This window comes from Festucalex cinctus, chromosome 13 (genome assembly GCF_051991245.1).
Source record: "Festucalex cinctus isolate MCC-2025b chromosome 13, RoL_Fcin_1.0, whole genome shotgun sequence".
NCBI classification, from domain to species: Eukaryota; Metazoa; Chordata; class Actinopteri; order Syngnathiformes; family Syngnathidae; genus Festucalex; species Festucalex cinctus.
This window is the reverse complement of record NC_135423.1, coordinates 5,859,861-5,880,089: the sequence shown is the minus strand read 5'-3', so window position 1 is coordinate 5,880,089 and position 20,229 is coordinate 5,859,861. Positions and strand designations below refer to the sequence as shown.

General features: G+C 37.9%; 1 protein-coding gene across 1 annotated transcript in view; it reads right to left on the bottom strand.

The window, feature by feature from the left end:
• The window catches only part of lrfn1 (leucine rich repeat and fibronectin type III domain containing 1), a 233,431-nt gene that overhangs the window by 202,076 nt on the left and 11,126 nt on the right, over positions 1-20,229 (bottom strand). The window contains exon 2 of the mRNA XM_077541966.1: positions 16,179-16,301. The gene's annotated coding sequence lies outside the window, so the exon portion shown is untranslated. The remainder of the gene's footprint in view (positions 1-16,178; positions 16,302-20,229) is intronic.

Here is a 20,229-nt window from a genome sequence, read left to right as displayed (position 1 = left end):
AAAAAAAAACGAAGATGCTTTTTAAAAAAAGAAAACTAACTGAAACTACATTTTATGTTTACAAAACTAACTAAAATAAAACTAACTATAATTATAGGAAAAATGTACTTCGTTTTAGTCTTTGGTAATTAATTTAATATATGAGCCTTTGGGGATTATTTTAAATGTGATTTTTAGTACATTTATTTTGATAAAAACCGAAATAATGACGTTGAGCACATGGTGTTTTTTAAATATTGCGCACAAGTAATACACATTTTTTTTTTAAACTAAAACTAATACTGAAACTAACTAAACTAAAACTAAGCACTTATTAAAGAACTAAAACTAATACAAAACTAACAACCACCCTAAAAACGAATTAAAACTAACTAAATTAAAAAAAAGAAAACAAAATAAAAACTACAATGAAAAAATCCAAAACTAGAATATCCCTACTGCCATATTACAAATAAATTGGTTTATATACTGTAGCATCTTTCTAAATATGCAAAAGCACAAATAAATTATTTGTACAATTTTTAGGAATAAACACAATTTTTCTTCATAACATTATGTGGCCCTTGCGTCCTTCTGATTTTCTGTAAGTGGCCATCAAATGAAAAAGTTTGGACACCCCTGGTTTAAAGCAATATTCAGTCATCATACGTGACTACGTATTAAACGCATAAGCGGATTTTTACATGAGAAACGTCACGGCATATCAAATAAAAATGTCACCCCCCCCAAAAAAAAAGTGTCTTCCGTTTTTATCTGTTGCTAATGAAAGGCGCATTTAATTACGACTGAGATCACGTGACGATATTTGGAGTCATGTGATCTTTTGGTCCAGATTGTTCTCCACGCCGAGCCAAATAAATCCGCCGCAATTACAGCATGCGGACGGGGGAATTGCCGGCATGTTTGCAAATGAATAGGCCGCCGCTAATTTGTGGCCGTGATGAAGAGCGGCGCTCCGTGCATTAACGCGATGAATCATCTCCATTTGTCAGGTCGTTCATTTGCCGCTCGTGATGAGAGCCGCGGGGCGCTGTTCATCACCACGTCTCACCTAGCGCGGATCCCGGCGTCAAATCGCGCACGAGGCCGCGACGTTGCCAGACCACGTGAAGGATTTTAGCGCAAAACGGCAGCAAAGTAAGCCATCTATTCAGTTTCGATAACGATTGTCGTTTTTAATATGAGCTGTCCCAGCTGACTGGACTGGCATTTAGACTGGACAAGAATTGCTGAATTTGGGAATTTTTTTTGTTATTGTTTGCTCGACATAGTTACGAACGATAGACCGATTATCGGCCGGGTTTACTAATCTGAAGGCTGATAAAGCTGGTATCTCACTGAGCGGTGAATGCTAGCGAACATAGCGAAATTTAGGGTTTTCATCAGGATTTGTAAGACGTGTTTACTTTTCACAAAGCAATTTTGAACATATTCAGACCATTTTTACTGTCTGGGAAGATCTTTTGATGTCTTTTATGAACCCTGACAGAATTCCCAAATTAGCTTTTGTCACTCAGTAAGATACAAAAAACTTTTCATTTATTTAAATTTCCACTTTATTAAAAAATAAAATAAAATAAATGATGCTGACACCGGGAACTCCCTTCATTTTTTATTTAGAAAAAAAATAGTAAAATAAAATTTTAAGAAATTAAGTTTAAATATTGGAAAACTATCTCCACTAGAAATGTAATTACTTAGTTTAATTAGATATAAATAGTTTAATTTAGGCCAATGTTGATTGTGGAAGCTCCCTGCGATTTGTGTTATAATCATAATTGTTTTTTGTGTTACAATTTTTAAACAAATATGCCAAGTCTTTGTTTAAGATTTGTTTTAAAAGGTACATATTTAAAATTTCCTGATAATATTTTCTCTTTTACTGAAAAAGATTATCGGTTACCCGCCTTGACTACTAATAATCTGCATCTGCCTTGAAAAAAAACATATCGGTCTATGACTAATAGTTACTATAAAGGGATTACAAAAAAAAAAAAAAAACACGACGTACCATCACAACAGTTAGAAGTCGACTACTGAGTGCAGCCAAATCCCAAACAATGTAGCGCAATCACCTGCAGCCAATGATCAAGTGGGGCACACATCATTACGAATCATTTGATCTGTGCCTTGACCTCCGCTGAACCCTTGACACCGACTCACCGAACCCAATAAGAACCACTGGTCTATAGTCTGGAAGCCAACTCGCATCACAAGACGGATTATCTCCAAATCTGGAGGTTCCTACACCCAATGAAAGTTGGTGATGAGCAGTCTGACCCACTTCAATGTGATTTTTTTTTTCTCTCTGTATCAACACATACTTACACAAAGAACAAGGTTAAACATTGCGCCAATGTTTATTTTACCTTCAGGGTTAGCATAAAAAAAACTGAAGGCTGCTTTTTTTTTTTTTTTTTCCTTCCCACACTATTTGCCTTGCTTTCCATTCACTCCATGGCTGAAGTACAAAAACAAAATAATACTTTGCAAAGGATGCCACGGTTGAGCGGGCCCGCGGATTGCCAGCCCGCAGTTCAAAGCGACTCGTTGTCTGCCGTCACCGCCGACATTAATCCCGCAAACGTTCAGGGGCGCCGACGTTGCCGTGGACATATGAAAGGGTACAGATAAGGTTGTCCTGGCCGGATCCGGTTTACTGCAAGTTCTGCCGTATTCGGTGCAATTTAAAAGCGCCGAATCAAATGTTAGACTAAATCCACGTTGATTTATGTCTATATTAGGGGATGCTTGATCAAATATACTTTTTATCCCAACTCGCTAACTCTGCTGGTGGGAGGGACTTGCATGTAAACATAGAAGCTGTTTAACGTCCTCAATTGTGACATACCTTGCATGAATACAACAAATTAAAAGTATTAATTGACTCGTTTAAGAAAGAGATCCTGGAACTGATGATGAACTATACTATTTGGATTTCAAACATTCGCCGATGTCCAGATGACGAGAGTCGATCCTGCTAATAAGAATCAATCAATCGTTGTTATGCTACACGGCTGTACTGTATACGAACGTCTTCTGCTCAATTTCATGCTGGAGGGTCACATTATGGTTTATTTAGACCTTTATTGGTTGCTACGCCCAGTTATAGAAATAATTTGAAAATGACGTTCGAGTGGAGAAATTCCAGGTTATTTTGGAGCAGGTTCCTGAGACACGCTAGCTAGCTAGCTAGCTAAAAACACGCGCTAGTTTGCGTTGCACATTGTCTACTACTGATTTTCCTAAATTTCAAATATAATTTCATATATATACACATAGATATTTGTGTCTGTGTTTTGGGATCCAACCCTCCAGCACACAACAGTCATTTGCTTTTTCTCTAAGCAAAATTGATGAAAATCAGAAATTTTTGTGAAACCAATCTGAGCCACCATACTGCCCAGCCCTACACCAGGCGTACTGTATGTACGTATAAAAATGGCTGCGTCGTCCATGCACCCAGCAGCTGCGACAGCGAATGTCTCATATCGCCAGCAATGGCTTCACACCGAATTTGAACCGACTCTCTACCTGTAGCTTCAGAAGGGTGAATCATGATCATTTGCTACTAGTTTTCTATTTGGCCATTTGCTGCTTGTAGGAAGCTACAAATCACACAACTAATATGCCCATAACACCAATTCGCACATAATATACACGCGGCCCGATGTATGGCGTTACAAATAATGGCCGCTCGCATCCCATCTGCCTGTCAGCCGATCGGCTCAGGAGCACGGAGAGGAATGAGACGACGGCCATCTGCCAGCCATCTTGAGCTCGGCACAAAAATCGATGGCAAAGGCCTAAAAGTGCAATTTGACACACACAAACATGACACCGCGGAATAATCACGGCCCCGGGGCTTGAGAACGATGGCCGACGGCGCCAATAAAACCTCGCCGCCTGTTGGGAAAGCAAGAAAAATCAACTTGCTTTTACTAATAATTGAGCGGCGAGTGCTTTTGTTTGTTTGAAGCAGATGGTGTGTTTTCAAGCTAACAGCGAACTATTTCTCTTATTTCGCGAGCTCGTCTTCCCCGCCAATTTATGTGTCATGAAATAAGTCCATTTCTTTTGTCTGCTTGCTCATCTCAGCGGGATAGCGAGGTCAGTGAATGGAAGCGAAGACTGCTTGAACAGCTTGTCGTCTTGATTTTTGTAACATTTAATTTCCCTGCCGCTGGTGAATTAGCGGCATCACCTCGAAACCGTTTCATGTTGATTACCGTTTCCTCAACTGGCGGCCTGGGGTGTTTATTGACTCAACTGCATAGAGTACAAGGCATTTATATGAGGCGGTGCATTCATTTCCTTAAGTGGACAACAAGCTCATGGATTCATTGTGACTATTAAAGCCGAAAGTGTAAAACGTTATTGGGGAAAAATTGCCACGATACCGTTCGATTCAGATTATAACACAACAAATGTTACAATTTTGTAACATATCTTCAGTTATTTGCTGAAAATCTCACATATTTCCCGCTTTTGCATGGTGTATAGAGCGCTATATAAAGCGAAGTCCATTTAGCATTTGTGCTCTTTCGGAAATGCCCACAAGATGGCGCCAAAGCACTGTCTAAATAGGAAAGTAGTACAGTAAACGCTCCCAAGAAGTAAAGTGTTGCCTATCCCTTTTTTTTTTTTTTTTTTTTTTTTTTTTTTTTTGTCTGGGTATCGATTCAAATTTCCTCAGTCGATTCGATTCACAAGAGTTCAGTTCAATTCAATTTCAAATTTTTTCCGGTTCAATTTGATTCACTTCAGTTCAAGCCGATATTAATTATGGAACATCAAGTCATCTTAAATATCAAGGGGAAAAAAACACAAACATTAAATTCTAAATAAAATTTTGCAGCGGCAGTAACTGTTTAAATGATTTATTTATTAGAGAAAATAAATGTTACAATCACTTGTGGATGGATGAGATGGAAACACTTTCATAATTCTAATTCAAGACTTGCAAATATAAATGTAAAAGATTCCGAATTGTCATAAAGTGCAATCTGTCAGTACTTTCATAAATGTAAGAATTCATGTGAACAGTTTCAAGAAAACAACAAGATACAAAAAAAAAAAATGGCTTTAAAAATTCTATTTTCTTGTTCATTTATGGGAAGAAAAAAAAACATTAAAATCCATTTATGGTTTTAGGAATATCACGCTCAAAAAGCAAAATCAATTCCATATCATATTTGAAACTCAGCCCTACTTTTTTTTCGAGGAAAAAAAAAACCCATTCATGTCCATAAATAGGTTTATGGACAAGAAAACGAACATTCATCACACTGTATAGTCCAAACTTTGGCCTCAGGACCGTTTTTCAACAGCCTGCGGCATATACTAAAAATGATAAAATGACACTGCATGTCGGATGGTCGGCCAAAGAACCCTTGGGCCAATACAGCGATGGAGAGGGAAAAATAAAAAAAATACAAAAAATCAATGTTTTTGTATTTATGTGTGTATATATATATATATGAATAAATCTGTAATAAATGAAAAAAATGAAGGTTTGAAAGTACATAAAGGAGAATGTTAGTTAACGATTCACATGTACACGTACGATAACAAGCACCAAAAATTGTCTGATAAATTTCTGTAGTTTCAAGCAGGTTAGCATTATGCAAAACAAACACTTCAAGGTAAAAAAAATAATAAAAAAAATAGTTGGAAAAGTACAAATAAAAGGAGATTAGCATAGCTATGTTTGAACAAAAGAGACCATTTTCCCAAGATAATTCATCTTACTTTCACATTATTTGTCATGTTAGAATTAATTCTGCGGGAGTTGATGCAAACTGGCAACAAACTCGCTACAGAAAAAAAATAAAATAGTTTCAAAGCATTTGGAAGCACATATGAGTGAATTTAGCCTATAGGGTTGAACTTGCACTAATGTGAAAGCACCCAAAGTTAGCCGTCTCACCTTTTCTTTTTTTTCCCCTCCTAGTCTTTTCGACCCACAAAAACCCCGAGGTTATGTGTGTGTTTTTGTATGTCTGAGGACTTCCTCACATAACTGAACACAGTCAATTTGTGAGGCAGGGAGCAGCCTTGCAGGCTAAACACCCCTCCAACCCCCCTCTACTTAAGAGGCAATAATGACTGTCAAACAGCACAACACAGCCTCGAGGCACCCGAACGCATCGCAACACAACATTCCCAACCAGCCTGCCGAACAAGCTGGCTCATTTGCATATTAGCCCGAGATGATGAGCGTCTCATCTGCATGTGCTCGCATTGGAATATCAGAAGATGAGCTAGAAAGTAACATGCAGATTTTTTTTTGATTTTTTTTCCTGCGTCACCGTTCGGTATAATGCGGGCATGGAACGCGGGGAAGTTGCCACTTCAATTTTCCGCCATCAGATGTGCTATCAGAGCAGAAACGGAGGCAGGACAAGAGTGTGTCCACTCGACACCCTCCATTACTGTCCTGTTTTTAAAGCAATAGTCAATTCTATACAGTGAATATTTGATGAATCCTCGCCTCAAATGGAATGCCTTTAGAGATAAATAGTTGAAAATTTTTAAATGATTTACACCTCTATTTATTTATTTATTTATTTATTTATTGCCGATAGCTTAAATTCATAATGCACCCCAAAGTAGGGTCCACCAATATGGATTTTTAGGCCAATTGTAATACTAAGCAAAATAAAATTTCAATAGCAGATTTATTTAAAAAAAAAAAAAAAGCATTATATATATATATATATATATATATATGTATATATATTTTTTTTTATTGTATTTATTATTATTAATAATATTTTTTACCTTAATGCTTATAGCAATAAATATATTAATTAGAGGCAGAGAAAAATCAGCAAAAATGAGCCAATTGGATTTTTTAATTTTTATTTTTTTTTAATGGGGCATGGTATTTAAACGTCATTTTTTCATTAAACGTCTTATGTTGTAAAGTGTTTAAAATAAAAATAAAAATAAGTCCAATTTCTTATTTTTAAAATTCCTAATATCAGCTGATGAAATTAGCCGATTAATAGGTTGGGCTTTACCCCAAACTATGATCCTGAAACACTTAACTCTTTGACCGCCAAAAACGTTGAATAACGATCAGTAAAATCATGACGTATATTGCCATAAACGTAAAATAACGTCAACAAATTTTTTAATCTTTTCTTAGTGCAATGTCTAAGTGCAGCGCTGCCTGGTCAATGGGTTGTGGAATCTAAAACACTTTAAACTATGGCCAGCAGATGGAAGCATTGTATCTCTTTTTGTCAATGATCAAAGCCTCTGTCATATCAAAGTTTGTCTTTGATAACGTGTGGCAGTAAAAGAGTTAATATTACAAACTCATCACGGGTTTCATAACCTGGATAAATACCAATTACTTCTTTCTTATGTGCCACTACCATGTTTTTATACACATTGCACCTCCGCCTACTTGCACTTTGCTATTCACAAATACAGAAAAAGGAAAAATAAGCAGACGAATGTCAACAGGTAAATTTTCGGTGAATAGTTTTCAGTAAACAATTTGCGAGCAGGTGCGATGTTGCCATCGTACAATTCCGATCTTGATGCGTGAAAGCAGTCGAAGCAATATTCCGCTTGACTGCTTACTGCATGTGCAGAAGGCAACGGCAGCGGTTACGTCATACCTCGGCCAACTGACGACAACCTCTGACGGCAATTGTGCAGTACATTCAGATGGCACTCCAAGGACAAATACTGGATATTTGTGTTTATCTGACTTGACAGCAATGTAAATACGAAATGTGATTACAGTAGAAAGAGGAAAAACAATGCCGCAAGGGAAATTACAACACAAGTACGGCTCAAATACATTCACTCAAAAGCTTCCTTGAGGCGCCTTTTAATCCAGTTTAAAGTGGGCGTCAGGTGGGAGGTTTGTAAAAAAAAAAATTAAAATAAAATACTTTTGGAAGAATATGAAACATTGTGGCCAATATATTACATACTTATATTATTAATATTGTTATTAGGGGTGTCGGAATTAGTGCGTTAATTTAAAATTCATTTGACACCACTAATTTTTTTTAACGAGCGATTAATGACCGCTCCTTAATTGGAAAGCCTGTACTGGGGAAATTCCAGTCACATCACAGCAGACATATCCATGTCAAACTTTCGCAGTAATAAATGTAATAACAATGCATATATTTGTGGAGACTGGGGTCAAGTTGTATTTTACAATTTTTTAAAATGTGCAGAATTTCACAAGTTACTTCATGTTTCAGATTAGATAGCTCTTCATATGAAACGAAAAATGCACTGAGTTGTCACCAACGTCTGACAAATACAATTATGCCAGCTAGTGGCAGAAAAATAACTTCAACAAATAAATATCACACTCATTACTTACAGTACAGATACATCTTTTTAATTTTAACTCGTGTTTATGAATTATTGTGAAATACTGTCGATGCTAAAAGATGCAGCCATATTTCTTAGTTTTGCATTTTTTTTCCCACTTTTTTGTTAACGAGTATGAAAACTTAAAAAATATATATTTTTGAAATTGTACATTTAGAATTAAAATTTGTGATTAATCATGAGTTAACTATTGAAGTCATGTGATGAATTACAATTAAAGATTTTAATCGCCTGACACCTATTATTATTAGTAGTAGTAGTAGTAGTAGTAGTGGTAGCGGTAGCGGCAGCGGCAGCGGTAGCGGTAGCAGTAGCAGTAGCAGTAGCAGTAGCAGTAGTATTAGCAGCAGCAGCAGCAGCAGCAGAAGGGTGCCTTTCCTCACAGGGTTCTTCTGTGCCCCGCCATGTTGTGGTTTGCGTGTGTGTCTGTGGGTACGATCATGAGGATATGGGGGTGAGGGATGGCTTTTTCTTTTTATTGTATTATGGATGTTTTAATTGTTCAGCAGCACTTTGAGTTGCATTGGAATGTATGAAAGGTGCTATATAAATAAAGTTTGATTGATTGATAGTGTTAGTAGTAGTAGTAGTAGTAGTTGTCGTAGTGTTAGTATTGTAATTTACATTATTTGAGGGAACATGCAGTTTAATAACAGTCAATCTGTTGGCCAGTGATGGATGGATAGATGGTCAGACAGAAAGACGGTCAGTCAATCGGTCAGAAAGAAGGAGAAGGCGCCATTCGAGGAAGCACAAAATGTAATACCGGCCGAATGGACAGATGGTCAGAGAGCCAGATTGAAGATCGGTCCGATTGAAAGTCACAAGGAAGAAGGTCATTATTTGAGGAAATGCAGAATTTCATAAACGGTCAATCGGTTGGTCAGAGATGAATGGAGAAACTGATAGAGAAGACTGATGGTTGGTCTGATACAGTCGATTTACAGTTGGAGATGGTCGGTCAGTCAGAAGGAAGGAGGCCATTATTTGAGGAAATAAATGGAGGATGGAATCCCGTGAGAATATCTCTTTGCAAACTCACCCTCAGAAACATAAAAGTGTTTCATCCTCCTGTCAAAAAATATTTAAACCATCCTAAACAAGTAATCAGCGGTTGCCGTGTCGACGTCTCCATCAGCGAGGGAGACAACTCTTCTCTTTACACAACTTATTAGCCTAAGTAATCGCTCGACACGCCACGAGTAATCGCGACGGGGCGGCGGCGTACGTCGGCCCATTTCAGATGTCGTCTGCTGGGAGATCACCTGACGTTTTTAAAGTGTCGCCCTCCATTTGTCGTCGCGGCAACAACAACACCGCCACCACCACATCGGCTTTTCGTTGTCAGAATACAGACGCCAAACTCTGCAGCTTTTGGAGAACGTCTGCAGAGTCAAATTAAATCCATTTCTCATTACAGAGGCACACTCATGCATAACCGCAATGATATGAATACGAATCCTTGTCTGATATTTGCCTTCTCGCGCAAAATTTTCACTTAAGACTTCATGGCGATTGCATCCCGCACAGTGTTAGTGATTACGTGACCAAGCAAATAGGACTATTACACTTTTCTTTTCAGCACAGCAAAAAAAAATAATAATAATTACAATAGCACGGTTATTAGGTTGTAAACATTTCGCCCGTGTGAATGTTTCATCTGGAAATGAATGCTGGATGTAAACAGGGTGTATGCAGAGCTTTTGATGAAACATTTTGCATTTTTACAAGCTCGGTTACAAGACTTCCACACACAAATTGCCGTAAATGCGCATTGCCAAGGAGAAAGCCAGAATGCGGGGTGGTAATGATGCTCCTTTTTACTGGTTCCGTATTGATCCATTTATGCCAAAACAGCCGCATACATATATGACAGGAATTCAGTGGAAATGTAAAGTAGCACCTTTTGAAAATGATATCTGTGCACAACTTCACGTTTAAACACTGTGGACGTTACGGTTTGAAAAAGGATGTATTTTGATACAAAAACATTTTCTATCATTTCTGCATTAGCATAAATGGCATACGCAAATTTTATAAAACACATTTAAGCCATCGAATCTTTTGAAACAACGCCCCAAAAAAGTCTCAATTTGATAATAGTCATAAACAGGCTGCAGACATGGTAGGTAGGCAAGTGTTTATCTTGCCAAGATTCAGGTCACTCTCAGGTAGAGTTGCCCCGTGTTTTGGGCTAAATTATTAAGTCCCGTAAAATAATTCTCAGTTCTTACACGAAATGCATCAAACGGCATCTTTGCCATTTTTGGACCACGGCTGCTCCCGTAGGTTGACAAGTGACAAGGAAGTTGCTCGTAGCCAATAAAATGAGTCGCTGGGTGTGACGTTATGTGGAGATCTCGCAAGGTAAGAGAGGCAACTAGAGAGAAAGAGAGAGAGGCACTTCCTGGTTTCGTCACAGCTTCATGTCGCCTACACTCTAAACGCCAATCTCAGCGGGAGCAATACAAGATTTATTCTCGTACTATTTATGAACAAATACTTAGAGAATTTAGCTTGGTGGCAAGTTTCGCAATCGGCGCTTAACACAGCAAACCGCACTACAGGTCCTAATCAGATAAAACGGCAATGTCACGAAGCTCGGCACCTGTCAGCCAATCACAGGCATCAGGAATCGTCACGTGCATTTGTTGTAGCGGCTTATACTGCGTAAGTGGCTAGAAAATAATAATAATATTTTTTTTTTAACCTGTTTTTTTTTTTTTTTTTTTTTTTAGATAAAGGGGCAAATTGTGGTTTCTTTGAGGTTTGTATGAGGTTACATAAAGATGGCCTGCAGTAAGGATTAAAGGGAATGTACAAACTTTGTGCATTTCGAATCTTATCAGAATATACACTGATTTCACACATCATGCTCACACCACCATGGCACCGTGCCGTGCACCTGTCCCTTATTTCGGGATCAGAAAGTTGGCAACCCTATTCTCAGGCTTTTAGCAAACAGAGTAAATGCGCTGTTCGCTTTACGCCAACATCAAATTTGCTGCATGGATAGCAGTAGCAGAAATAGCCTTCTTTTTTGGAGTTGCCTCATATAACTGCATCAATTGACACCTCGTTGTGCAGGGGTTTAGCAATATGCAGCAATATACGCTTCCTGGTTCGTTCGCAAGCTGCGTTCTTAGCCACTCGTCACAGTTCCATATGAAAAAGTGTTTCAGAATGTGATTGCTTTCTGAACCCTTGAGGCAAATCGTGTCATTTTGAGGAAGTTCTGGTTCTGAGAGTACATATTTACAGAATTTTGATTACAAATGGCCGCAGTCTCTTTTTGATGAACGATAGCACATTCGGTCGAGATGGGAAAGATATTGCGCAGTGGGCTCACACTTGCCCCCACAAATCGAATTTTCCAGCGAAAACAAAACTCCATTTTATTTCCGTGGCACTTCCAGTATCTTCTGACAGGAACTATTTAGGGCCAGTTGGGTTAAAGTCACTTTTAGTTTATCTGTTCGCCTTTCTCAAATTGATGATAACCTCTCAAAGCTATTCCCTATCCCACCCACAAAAAAAAAATGACTCCCAAAGAGCTGCATCTATTAATAATGCAATAAAATGTTCTTAAAGTAAGCCCAGCTATTGTCATGTCTTAAACATTAAAGTGCAGTAACACATTTGCGTTATATTGCTCTCAAACGGCAAAATAGCTTTGAGGTCATTTGACAGGATGAAATGACTGAATTTATGAAGCAATGCGCTTTGATGGTGCGCCTTGTCCTTTTTTTTTTTTTTTTTTTTTTTTTTAACAGCAAACACCTGCTTCACACACACGGAGGCAGATTAGGAGGGAACGCGTTATCTTGCCACTCCACATTGGAGTCTTTTACAGGGCCCGAATTTCAATTTGGGACCAGACACTATTAACTCCTTCCGCAAAAAAAAAAAAAAATGCGGCAGGCAGACGCCGCTCATTTGTTGCCGAGAGCTTGTTGGCTCACTTCAAGGACTCTGTGAGAGAGATAAATCCCAGCTGGAGGGAATGGAGCCATGCTGAATCATTAGGAGGACCAACAGGTTCGCAGATGTTGCAATTAAAAAAAGCACTGTTGCTCATTACAACACGAACCAATAAACACAAATTACAACAATGTGCTCATAGGCCACAAAAATAGGTACACCTCAAATGACCTTTTAATTTGCCTTTCCAAAGATAACAATGCTCAATTTAAATTGACTCTGTTATGAATGTGGAACTTGTGGTTGTGGCTGTGAAACTATGGACAAAATGCTAACATGCTAACACTTGGTATGCCAAAATATGGCAAGATGGCAAGTAAAGGAAGCACTAAGGCAGATTAATAGTTTTATATCTACCTTATCCTGTTCATAATGCACCATTTGAAACCCTAATTAGACCGTACACTGTAATATATTAACATGCTAAGCTAATAGTTGCCATGCTAACATTTCTTTAGCAACTGTATTCAGGTTGCTATCTTGCTAAGGCAGAAATAGACTTTATATCGCCCTGTAGTCAGTCAGATAGCATTTCATGAGAATGGATCAAATGCTAACATGCTAACAGCAACTTGTATGCTAACATAACAGGATAGCAACAAAATACAGACTCATCAAGGAAGGATTTTACATCTATTCTAATTGGTTAAAAAAAAAAAATCACTTCAAAAGCTCAGTGAGGCCAGCTAAACCACTAACGTGCTAAAAGTTGCTAAGCAAACATACAGCAAGCTAGCAGGTGACCTACAATGGATATTAAAAAGTCTACACACCTCTGTTCAAATGCAAGGTTTTGTTGATCCACATTAGCCAACGGATGGGAACTAAAATGTGTAATGTGGTTGCACAAGTGTGCACACCCTCTCATAATTGGGCCTGTTTATAATTAAGCAATCGGACTCAAATGTTGTTAAATGGAGTCAACACACACCTGCCACCATTTAAAGTGCCTCTGATTAACAGTTCTAGTAGGCTTTTCCTAACATTTGGATAGACGCATCTTAAAACATAATGGTCCACAGAAGATCTTCCGCAGGACAGGGATCTTATTGTCGCACAGATATCAGTCGGAAGAAAAAGGTACGTAATAATTTCCAAGACATTAAAAATATCATGAATACAGTCACCATTAAGTGGAGAAAATATGGCACGGAAACCAATTTTGCTACCATAAAAAAATAAATAAGAATAATAATTTTAAAAAATTAAAAGGGTCATATTTTAGCAACATGAAAGAAACAAAATAACATGAAAACATTTGTTTGTGACTCAGGAAACAATTTAAGTTGATGCATGTTTAAAAATGGACTTTTGTTATGCGATGTCAGCACTGGAATCCTTAGTGGTAAGCACTGAGGACATTATTCTATTGATGGGAATGATGTACATGTGTAGGAGGGTAAATCCCTATACACACGCACACACTGTGCTTTTCATAGCGGATCGTCTTTGTTTGCTTTGGAAAAAATAATCCATTGGTGTTTGTGCACATGTGCTCCAGGCTAGTGTGCGTATGTACTGTAATTGTGCTGATGTTTACTATACAGTGATGCCAAATTTAGTAGCATCAACTACCTGCACAATACACGCAATAAAGAGAGTGTGAAAGGATAAAGAGGGACACGAACAATATAAGCAAGGAATGTACCCTGGAGTCAGACAGTATTTCATTTGAAGACATGATGAAATGCTAAAATGCTAACAATTTTGTCCTACACTGTGTATTTCAATTAATCACAGATAATTCCGCTAGCATTCTGTGTGCTAAAATAGAGCAATTGCAGTACACACACACACACACACACACACAAAAAAAAGAACAGAACTTTTGATGATTTCACATTTCACAACTGGATAAAATGCAAACATGCTAAAAGTTGACAAACTAAGCTGTAATCAGTTACACGTTAGCAAGGATAAAATGCTAACAGTTTGTATGCTAACATTTAGCAACGTTGCACAAGGAAGCACAAACGCAACTCATAAGATTTTTGTAGTAATGAAACCTTTCAAAACTGAGGCGGATTTTACATCTGTTTGAAATTAACACAAATGAAATGCTAACATGCTAACAACTGGTATATTAAAACAACTGGAGTTAAGGTGGCAGCTGTGCGCACAAGTGGTGTTGTTTACGACGGTGCTGCCAAATCTCGCAACATTTTCCACGTTTCTTGTATACACAACTGCAGTTGGGGAAAAACAGCCTAATAAAAAGGGTGAAAAAAGGGTGAGGATGGACGTGAACAATGGGGCTATCTGCCGTCTGCAGGCTGTGTCAATCTTATCCGCCTTCCTCCCTCCGCCATGACGTTAATCACGTCTCACCACTGCCGATACTTGAGAAGAGTTTGCTGGACTGGCTGCGCACTTTACAGATCTCATTTGATTTTCCCTACTGATAGCGGATGCTGCAATTTATGCCTGTGCTCATTCAAGTAGATGGAGATCCAAAAAAGAAAAAGAAGAAGAAGAAAAAAAAAAAAAAGGAAGTCCGCAATTCTTGCTGCATCCCCAGTTTCATGAGATCTACAACACGAGTCCGGGAGGAGTCATCCCGAGTCGGAAGCAATTCCAGCATCGCGGCTGCGCCCCGAGAAAGCTCAGGTGCATTTGACGCATTTGCATCCATTTACATATTTGTCAAGCATGGAATTGTGACTTATTGCAATCACTGCTGATCACAGCTGAATGGATTTGCATACATAAAAATGCGGGATATATTACTTCCCTCTTCTTGCTCATCTTCCCATTCGATGAGCATCAGTTTATGCTGTTGCATCATTTAAATATCTTGTAAAATAATGTTAACTTACAAATTTCTCAGGCTTCAATCACTCAACTCAACTTTATAGAGCACTGTGAAAAAACCATTGCTCCATACAAAGTGCTGGACATGGAGCCATATTTAGACATACAAAAACAATTTAATAGCATAAAAACAGTATGACGCATAGCTTTGGCAGACATGTTTTGTGTGTTAGCACTGGTTGCTCTGCCACACTTTCAGATGGTATTCCACAGGGTTCAATTTTGGGGCCCCTGCTGTTTTCATTCTATTTGCTGTCCCTGTGTTAGATAAACTATAGAATATATCAAGATGGGAAAATTAATTTAAATCCTTCTTTGAGTCAGTATTTGAGAATGGATGAAATAATAGCATGCTAACAGTTTGTATGCTAGCAACCAGCATAGATAGGGTGACCATAACGTCGCACATTTTGCCTGGGATTGTCCCATTTTTTAGCATTGGGTCCCATATACTGGCGGGTTTCACCAACCTCATTGTTTTTGTCCCACTATTAAGCAGGCCCCGTCCCGATGTTTCATTTTTGTTGTTTTTTTGCTATGTGTCAGAGTTTTCATAGCGATTCACATGATTAAAAGGGAATTTAACAATTAAATTCCTTCCTAATTCATGTTTGCTTTGTCATTCTCATCTCATCGGTATCAGACAAAAGCCACTGACCAGAACTACAACTACTTCCTGCTTTCGCATCTAATAATCATGGGAAATGTAGTCCTATTAAATGCGGTCACAACTCGCCAGTCAAACAATGCAAAACTGAGCTTTCTAGCAGTATTTCCAAATGATAAACAGCACAGCCAGCTTCCAATCGCTGTTAGAAGAAAGCAAAAAAAAAAAAAAAAAAAAAGCTTGGATAATGGTAAGTGCATTGTCTTGTTTAGCACTGTTAAACTGCTAACCAAGATAGCATTTAGCATTAGTTTTTATGCGAGTATATTTCATTTTCATCCAAAACGCCAAAAATGGTGCACTTATTTATATAATTCATATACTGTAGGTCGAAAAATTAGTGACTTACCGTTTTGTCACTGGATGGAGACGGTTGCTTAGAATAGGATTTTAAATGTCAAACATGGCCGGCAGACGTAGTCACGTAGCACAAAGGTCACGACGAGTGTGTTCTGTATCCCAGGTGACCAACCTGGAAAGACAAGCACATAGGTTACTGTAAAAATGTAGCATTGTACCGGCCCGAATTTCCAAACTACAATTCTTCTGCTGTTGTTGTTCTTTTACTGTAATTAGTGACATAATTGATGTTACACTAAAACATTACATTTGCGAGCAGACTCCCGGGCGAGCAGACGAACTGAGACAAAAAGGATAAATTGGTCCAATTAGTTATTTATGAGCAACGTGAATTGTGCTTTAACAGCTTATTAAAGCTTCATCACCTTGTTCCCTGTAGACAACAACAAGCGGCAGCCACATTGTGTGACACGAAAAGACGAACACGCGGCGGGGTTGCCGACAGCACCGAACGCCTCGCAACTAATGAGCGACAACGGGGAAGCAGATCGATACGCATGACGACAAATTGACGTCCCCGTTAAGAAAAAAAAAAAAAAAAAGAAGAAGAAGAAGGCTAACAATGCTAAAAGGAGGCGCAACTTTAGCACAGTCGCTAATGTGATTCCTAATGTGACTGTGGCGGTGATTCGCAATCACCGCTAGCAACTCAAATAGACTTCGCGCTTCAAGAACTGTTACATAATCTGCAAAATAGGGCTTTTAGAAAATCTTGAGGTTTGAAGTTAAGTTTCAAATCATGCTTCAATCAAGAGTTTTGGTTATTGAGAACCCCATTAGCTACTAACCCAGCTCATGAGCTAATCTTACTGAAGTCTCCCCCAAAGTCTTGACAATCATTTACAATACATTTTTTTTGCAAGTGTTGGGGTTTAATGGAAAGCTGAAGACTGGATTAGGGTTTCAAACCAGGCTGGAGTTTCAACGTATGGTTGGAAAATAGGGATTCTAGCTTGGATAATAGGGTTTGTAGCTGGGTTTCAAATCATGGTTTGAAGCAAGTGTTAGGGCTCCAAAATAGGGTTTCGAGGCAAGTGTGACGTTTTATGGTTTTGTTAGATTAGGACTCTTAATGATGACATACGTATCCAAGTAGAAACCAGTTAAGGCCATCAGGTCACACATTCTGACATGGGGAGGCTGAGTCGTTCGCCCATGTGGGCGGACGGCCTAGACAGTATAAGTGCAGGGACGATTTTGAATAGATCAGTTCCTAATACTAATACTAATAGGAGATGGCTCCGCAGCTGTGTACTCGATCTTTACTGGCATCCAGTAAATATATCAACTGAGAACATGCAGTCTTCTGGTTATTACTGTTAGTATAATATTGTGAGCATTATGATGCAAGAACCAGTGGAAGTTCCCACCCAGAACTTTATAGCTTCAAAACTGGATTAGAGCTTGAATATTGAGTTTCAAGTCAGGCAGGATTGTAAAGTAAGGTTTTAAGACTGGTTTAGGGTATTTAGTTAGGTTTTACTAATGGGTTCAATACAAGTACTTGTTTGTCAATACAAATACTGTAGTTTGCGAACTAATATGACTCAATCAGTAATTAGTCATTTTTTACAGAGGATAAAAAATATATGCCTGTTAGTATTGCCTGACCTCTTCGATTACTCCATCGGTTGTTTTTAAAATCAATTGCAAAGAGAATGTCACTTTTTTTTTTTTTAAGCAAAGAGGTGAGCACGTCATTGGAAAGGAAGAGGAGCTAAGCACAGACCAAGTCCATGAATTCGCGTCTCATTAGCACCCGCATGCACACTCTCTCACATTTACATTCTCGGCACATACTGCACAGCTATTTATGGCAATCAGCCCTTTTCATTCATCCGCTGCATTTGGAAAAAAATAAAAAATACAATAAAAGGCCAGCAACTCCATCACAAAGTCCTTGATTTGTGCAAAATGAAACATTTGGATGAAAAGAGAACAACTCCATTGAAAACATGAACAAAACGGCCTGCTCATTCACTTGGACGCATTTCCAGCATAAAGGAGACTATTTTCTCGTTAGCCATGTCGCCACTCGACGCTTACAGACATATTTGTTTTCGAGACGTTGCTGTCTGTCCGTTGACGGCAGATAAATCTTACTTTCGGCTGTGTGACAGGACGCCGGCGACAAATACACAAACGTGGATGCAAGATTTATGCTGCCGTCTGTGTCTTGTGTGTGCACAAAGTGGTGGGAGGGGGGAAGAAAAAATATCTTTCACGTCTTGGCCTTAATGCGCTGCGCAGTGTCAGCCTTAAGAAATGTCAGGTGGATCCTGCAGAAACTGTAGCGTGCGTTATTATATTTTATTTTAATAATTATGTTCGTCCCTGATTGATTACGACTGGGCCAACACCAGTACAGATTCCGTGACAATGGTGACATGGTTAATATAGTTAATGAAAACCAACAAAGTAACTACAAATAAAATTGGAAAAACATTTTCAGTACGTTAAAAAAAATGAAAAATGCTTTTTTTTTTTTTTTTTATGAAAACAATCTGCATCATGTTTATAAAACTAATTATAGTGAAAACGTCCTTAGTTTGGCTTTGTCAATATCATACATGAGCTTTATTTATTTCAGTATTTCTGTCTATAAAGAAGGAAGATCAAACAGTTGTTTGAGAATTTTGATTTACTTGACTTTATTAAATGATACTTTGGTGATTTTTTTTTCATCATGCGCTCGTCAAATACTCCACATATCTAAAAAAAAAAAAAACATTTTTTAAAATAAAAACTAACTTACATTAAAACTCATTCAAACAAATAAAAAAAACAAGTCAAAATGAAATAATGAAAAATCTGATAAAAATATCTATATACTCTATTATATATATATATATATATATATATATATATATAATGTTTTTTTAAATAAATCTGCTATTGAAACTATTATAATTCTGCAAGTAAAAGCATAGTAGAGGTGCGTTGAATAAGCAACAACTAATTATCCACAAAAAAATAACCGATTCCCCGGTTTTTGAAACCAGTTTAGTTTCCTGTTTGTTAGGGCAAGCACAACAGACAATTTCCTGTATACAAGCAATTAAAAAGTCTTTTTTTTTTCTTCTTAATATCATCCACTTAAATGTTTTTTTTTTTCCCTCGTGTCATCTCAGACGAGCGCGATACAATTTAGCCCGGCTCCACAAGTGAAGGCTGTCAGCACCGACTGGGCGTCACAGAGTGTTGCACAGGGACTTGGATGGCTGCTTTGATGCACTTCAGGCCAAAATGTGATGCGCTGAGCACCAGAGCAGAGAGCACATCCAAAGTGCTGTGCTTCTGCGTCATACTTTCCTCCATTCACTACATCTACACACTTGAGTTTGTTTAGTTTTCAGCAAACTAGGCCTGTGTGTATATATATAATTTATTTTTTTCCCCAGCTTCATTTGACTTTCAAAAACACAACAAACTTCATTAGTAACAACTTACTGTAATATAAACTGCTCACGAAATTCCGGGATGAACTGAAAATGCACTGCAACCTTTTTACAGATGACCTTTAATGTGACCTTCTCTGAACTTTTGTTTTTGTCCAACTGCTCACCTATGAACGCTAGAGTTCAACTTTAGGTTCATCCTGAAACGTTCTCCCGAAAGCCAAATATCCAAAGCTTTTGAGTATTGTAAAATATCCAATGAAAGAGCTGCATTAAAAAAAAAAAAAAAAAAAAAAAAAAAAAAAAAAAAAGTTAAGTTAATTAAGTTGACACCAGTGTTTTTCTTTCCGAGCACAGTACAATACTGGACTGATTTCACATAAGACATTTTGACCAACCAGCATTAAAACGATTAACTAAATGATTGAATAGAACTTAGCAATATGCTAATTGTAGTTAAGTCATGCTTATGTTCCATAGCACAGAATGCAAAAAAAAAAAAAAAAAATGTAAGTATTTCTCCGCTTCTATTTCAAGCAACGACACTGTGTTGTGATCTCTGTCTCGTTATCACACAGCCGGCGCCTTATTGGACCTACAGTAACAAAAAACAAAAAAACAAAAATGTCCGACTAACTGAGT